Here is a 6,662-nt window from a genome sequence, read left to right on the forward strand (position 1 = left end):
CCAGCAATCGGAGGGGTCTGGGGGTCCCCTGCCCAGGCCTGATGCCTGGGCCAGAGGCATCAGGCCTGGGCTGGGGGCAGAACCAGTGATGGGGGGAAATGAGGGTCCCCTGCCAAGGCCTGACGCCTCTATCAGAGGCATCAGGCCTGGGCAAGGGGCCGATCCTGTGATTGGAGGGTGATGGGGATCAACGCCTGAGGGCTCCCAGTATGTGAGAGGGGGCAGGCTGGGCTGAGGGACACTCCCCCCCACCACCCAGTGCATGAATTTCATGCACTGGGCCCCTAGTTGGTTAATAAATAATCTGACACATTGCTATCTGGGTTGGGCTCATATTGGAGTAGAAGTATACCGACATTTTACAACACAGAATGTACCAAAAGAAATAGTGCATTAACTGATAGGATATCTAAAAGACTGGCAAGTTGTTTTGAAAATTTTGTTTCAAAAAAATTGTCAATTAAATAAAATGTGTTTAAAATAAAATAAATAAAAACAAAATGAAGCATGAAGTCCTATTATTCTTTTCAGTTTCTCTGGTGGTTAATAAAGTAACAATATGCTTATTTTTTTATATGTTATATGTTAAATTTTTTATTGATAACTGAGGGTGAGTGGAAACACCAGCCCTACTTCTCCTTATCCAATTCCATATAATATATATATTTCCAGTGGTTACCTCTTTAATTAAACAGAAAGTCTAATTCTTGTTCTATACAGGACACCTATCTTGATTTCCTGCTTTATACAAAGAAAACAAAATAGCAGTCTCCTCTATCACTCTTTTTTTTAAAAATTTCTTTATTGGTTAAGGTATTACAAATGTGTCCTCATTTCCCATTAATTGATACTTCTCTGTCTCTGGGTCTATTTTGTTCATTAGTCTATGTTGTTCTCTATATTCCACAAATGAGTGAGATCATGTGGTATTTATCTCCTCTATCACTCTTATGCTCTTTTTTATATATTTTTAAATTTCATGGTTATGAAGTAATATTTATCCAAGTAGGATAGAATATAAAATTATGTTGGCTTGAATTATAAAAGTGAATATTTAAATACAGGAGAGAGCTTCAATTTGCTTTCTGGCCTCAGGCTCTGTAATGTTAGAGGCAACTATATATATAAAATCAAATGTATTTGGGCATATCCTATCTAATAAAGAGGGGATATGCTAATTGACCCTCACACTGTCACAAAAGATGGCAGTGCCCACAGCCAATAAGGAGGGAATATGCTAATTGACTTCCCCGTCCTTAAAGATGGTGGCACCCACAACCACAAGATGGTGGCGCTTAGTCCCCTCAGCTTCCCCAGCCACCCAGGGCTGCCCGAGGCTCAGGTAACCAGGGCTTGCTGGCAGTGGCAGCAACAGAGGTGTGATGATATATATATATATATATATTTTATTATACAAATGTTAACATATAATGCACATTATTCTGTAACTTCTTGTCTTTTAACAATATATCCTAAAGTTTTCTCATATAACATAACTAAGAGCTGCAAGCTGTTCTGTATGAATAACATATCATACCTGGCCCTCAGCAAGCATTCATTTATATTATATCATATAGTTTTGTCTTTCCTAGAATTTCATATAAATGGAATAATATAATATATTGTGTTTGCACCTGGCTTATTTCACTTTTAATAATGCTTTTAATATTTTTCAAAGTTATGCATATAAGTAGTTCATTCTTTTTTCTTTCTGAGTAGTATTCTCATTTTGTGTTTTTATCATATATTACCTCCCAATCATCACATGATATACTTTTATTTTTCTGTGCTTGACTATTAGGAATCTGCTTTGCACATTTCATAACAAGTCTTTTCATGAACATATGTTTGATTTCTTTTGGATAAATTCCCAGAAGTGGGATGGTGGCATCATAAAGTAAGTATATATTTAGCTTTATAATAAAACTAGAGGCTAGGTGCAAGAATTCGTGCATGGGTGGTGTCCGGTTGACCCGCGCTGATTGGGGTGTTTGGGGGTCTAACAGGGACTGGGCTGGCTGGGGGCAGGGTGGGGGGATGATTGGGGCCCCGATCAGGCTGGTTGGCTGCCACAGAGCACATCATAGCCACCAGCCATTCTGGTCATTCTGGTTGTTCTGCCATCTGGTCTCTGGGCTTTTATATATGTAGATAAAAACTGCCAAAATGGTTTTCAAAATGGGAAAATTTTCAGTTTCCACAAGCAATGTATGGAAGTTTCAGATGCTCCACAACTCAACAATACTTTTGTTAAGCTCTTTTTAATTTTAGCTATTCTAATGAAGGTATGTTGCTCTCTCATATGGTGTTAGTTTACATTCCTCTAATAACTAATTGTGTTTTGCATCTTTTATGTCCTTATTTGTCATTTAGGTATCTTCTTTGATGACATGTTTAATACTCTATCACTTTTTAATTGGGTTATCTCTTACTGAGTTGTTAAGAGTTCTTTATGTATTTAGATACAAATACCTCATCCTATATATGTTTTTCAAATGCTGTGTCCCAGCCTGTGAATTAACTTTTCATTTTTCTTAAAATGATAAAAGTTTATTTAGAATGATAAAAGTATTTTATTTTAATAAAGTCAAATTTATCACTTTTCCATGTTTGATGAATTATGTGCCTTTTACATGAAATTGTAGCCTAACTTAACTTATCAAAGCTTTCCCTCTGTTCTTTTCTAGGTATTTTGTAGTTTTAGCTCTTATATTTAAGTGTTTCATTCACTTAGAAAAGTTTTGCCTGTGGTCTGAGGTAAATATTAAAGTTAAAATTCTAACATATGGATATCCAATTGTTCTAGGACCATTTGCTACAAGACTATATTTTGTAGCCTGTCAATTTTGTTGAAAATCCCAGGACTTATGTTTGAGTCTATTTCTTGATTCTATTTGGTATTATTGATACATTTTTTGTACTTATGCCAATGCCACATGACCTTGATTGTTGTAGCTTTGTGTTAAATCTTGAAACCAGGTACTATAGGTCCTAGAACTCTACCATCCTTTATTAATAAAATGTTTTTATTATTATAAATCCTTTTACTATTCTTTACAAATTTTAACATCTACTTGTCTATTAGAAAAAAAAATAACACCAGGATTTTTTTCTAGTTTGCATCAAATCTATAGATAAATTTTGGGAAAATTGACATTTAAATTACATTTAATCTTCATCTATGAGCCTTGTTTTTTCTTCATTTATTTAGACCTTTAATATTTACTCAGCAATATTTTATAGTTTCTAGTGTTATTTCCCTCAGTATTTCATGTTTTTATATCTGGAAATTGATTCTGTATTTAATTTCCATTCATCTGTTGTTAGAAAACAGAAATGCAATTGATATTTATATATTGATCATGCATCGTGAAACTTTGTCAAACTATTCTTTCAGCAATTTTATTAGCTACTAGAGGCCCAATGCACGAAATTCTTGCAAGAGCCTTGGCCCTGGCCCCTGCACACCAGCTGCTGCAGCCAGGGGCCTCTGCCACTTCTGCCGCAGCCCCCATTCACTTGTGGCTTTGTCCGAAAGGAAGAACGTCTAAAAGGACATTGGTCTAATTAGCATATTACCCTTTTATTATTATAGATTTTGTAGATTGCTTCAGATTTTGTCCATAGATGTTTACACCATGTGAGGGTAAATGTCCTTTTATTTCTCTTCTAATTAGTATTTCTTCTGTTACTCTTTCTTGAGTTATTGCACTGGCCAGCATCTGCCATGAGGTTTAATAGAGGAAGGAGGTTGTTTATTCTTGTAATATTCCCAATCTTATGAGGCAAATGTCTTCTGCTATAAAATATGTTAGCTGTAGTATTTTGTAGAAACTGTTTATTAGCTGGGAAAGTTGCATTCTATCCTTAGTTTGCTGATCAATCTGTCTAGATGTTCATCCATTTTATTAATCTTTCCAAAGCACCTGGTAATATTTACATACTATTTCCTTTTGTTTTTCTCTCTTCTCTTTCATTGATTATTTTTACATTTTTTTTACTCTTCTTTTTTAATTAGGTGCACTTTTCTCTTATTTATTTCACTTTTTAAATGTAAATGCCTATATTAATTTGTGGCTTTTTTTCTTACATAGCAGTTTATTGCTTTCTGTTCCCTCCTTTGCTTTCCTTTCACTTCAACTCACAATACAACATATTGTTTTCGTCTTTATTCAATTCTAAATGCACTAACATTCCTTATGATTTCTTTTTTTTCCCCTTGTGGGTTCATTTGAAGGTTTTTACATTCTTGACATATGCCAATTTTCCAGATACCATGTGCTTGCTTCCTAGTTCATTCTGTTGTGGTCAGAGAAGTACTTTTAAAAAATTGAAGTTCACTCAGTCTTTTATTATCCAGATATATTTTGTCTTAATTGTTTTTGTATAAACTTGAAAAACGTAACTCTGCTACTGTTAGGTGAAGTATTCTATAAATATTAGTTAAATTTGGTTGATAGTGTTGTGCAATATTCTTGTTTTATAAATTACTATTATTTTATCAATTTCTGAGAAAGGGGAATTAAAGTGACAAGATATAATTGTGTTTTTCTTCCTCTTCTTTTAAGTTTCTGTTTCATGTATATGACATTTATCTTATTAAATGCACACACAATTAGGATTGTTTTATCCTCTTAATAAACTGACCCACTTATTATAAAATGCAGCTCTTTATTCACAGTAATATTCCCTCTTCAGAAATATGGGAGAAAGAATTGTAAAGAGAATTTTTTTGGAAAGAGCTCTTTCATGTTGATATTTTGCAAGGTCCAACAAAGTATATTCTTTTTCCTGTCAGTGATCAGAGCAAGAAGAACAAGTCATGGAAAAGTCAGCTTTATTACTAAAAACATTTATTTTGAAGAGTATGATATAAATGTACATAAACATGGGCTTCCCAATTCTACCCTTCAGAATGAGGCATATTTCCCAGCCAGTCATTGGCATCAATTGACAATAGAGTCTCTGATGGTGATACAAAGTAAAAACTCCTAATTAATTTCTGAATATTTCTCCCATGGACCTCCTTTCCAAATCCTAAATGAGTTACATACTCATTCAATGCTAAGTGGAACATCAAAGTTCACCTCACATTTCACCTTTTTTTTTATCTCTTAGGCAATTTAATTGAACTTTGGATAAGTAGAGGTATCTTTCCCTCCCTTCTCTCTACTCTACAATCTGTTTCACTGAAGCATGCTCATTTACCAGTTATGACCAAGACCATCACTATACTCATAAGATTAGCTGCACCAACATATGTGGTCCAGTATAAGTTGTGAAAACATATTGCATACATTTATCTCTTGGTTCTTTTACATCTATGCAGTGTCTAGCATGTGCTGGGTACTGTTCTGGGTATGTGAGAAAAATTCATGAACAAAGCAGACAGAAATCCCTGTTCTTATTCTAGAAAGATTAACATCTCAGGTCAGTTTCTTGGCTTGTTAGAGATGTTTTTAAATAAAGATAAAAATCAATTAGTTTTGTCAGTAAACTTAAAATATATGTTTGATGGGAAGGAAAATGTATGTGAATTCAGAATACATAAAAAGCTAGATTTTCTTTAATTGCTTTAACTCATGAATGGGGAAACTAAGGACAAACACCTTTTCTACTGCATATATATTTTTTTGTATTTTCACAATTGGCACTACTTATGCCCTTCTTAAACATGAAGGCACAGTTTCCACTTCCTTTGATAGTGAACCTGGAACAAAACAGAGAGATTATTTACTAAACCTCATTAAAACACACACACACACACACACACACACACACACAAAATCCAACAACAACAAAAACAAAACAAAACAATAAAACTAGGCACAGCCTAAAATATATAATGTAAACTTTGGTGACCATGTTTCAAAATGTGCAATGTGAAACTAATAGAGGGAATAAAATGAGCTGCTTCTCTTCTCTTATTAGTCTTCCAACTTTACTCAGCACCTTTGTTAGGGGAAGAAATGAACACTATGGAAGTTTACTGCCTCAATAACAAAGACAATCCTGGATCTTTATGCTGTTTTATAATGTAGTAAACCTTGTAAATCATTTTGTTGATTAATTCTTCTCTTTATACTTTCAGATAAGAATTAATAAATCCATTTACTTAGCTATTTAAAGATTATGTATAGGGAGAATGCAATTAATATTTCAATGACCACCCTTCACACATTTAAAACATTGGTCTATCTTAAGGCCGAAACATATTATTTCCTTGTCTACTCTTTGCAACCATCACCATAGTGAAATAATTATTTTATTTTTTACTATAATAAACATAAATAATTATAAATAAAATATCTAGAAAGAGTTTATGAATTCTATTTTAAGTCATATAAAAACAGGGAATTATTCAAAAGAAAAATAGAATGGTAAATCATGAATTTATGGCTATATCATAATTAAAATGCTTTCAGCACTTCCTTTTTGGGGGGAACTTTGTAACACTTGGTGTGCACTTTCTTAATTTCTAGGGTAACTTAAAAATTTTATCCTGCCTGTTTTAAAAATGTATGTCTATTTCTGTGCCTATGCATTCCTTAGTGTCAACTGAGAACTCACCAACTCTGACTGACTGAATTATGGACCCCCCAAATTTATGTTATAGACCTAACCCCTAGTAGCTCCGTAGTGTCAACTGAGAACTCACCAGC

This window comes from Myotis davidii, unplaced genomic scaffold (assembly GCF_000327345.1).
Source record: "Myotis davidii unplaced genomic scaffold, ASM32734v1 scaffold188, whole genome shotgun sequence".
In the NCBI taxonomy this organism is placed as follows: Eukaryota; Metazoa; Chordata; class Mammalia; order Chiroptera; family Vespertilionidae; genus Myotis; species Myotis davidii.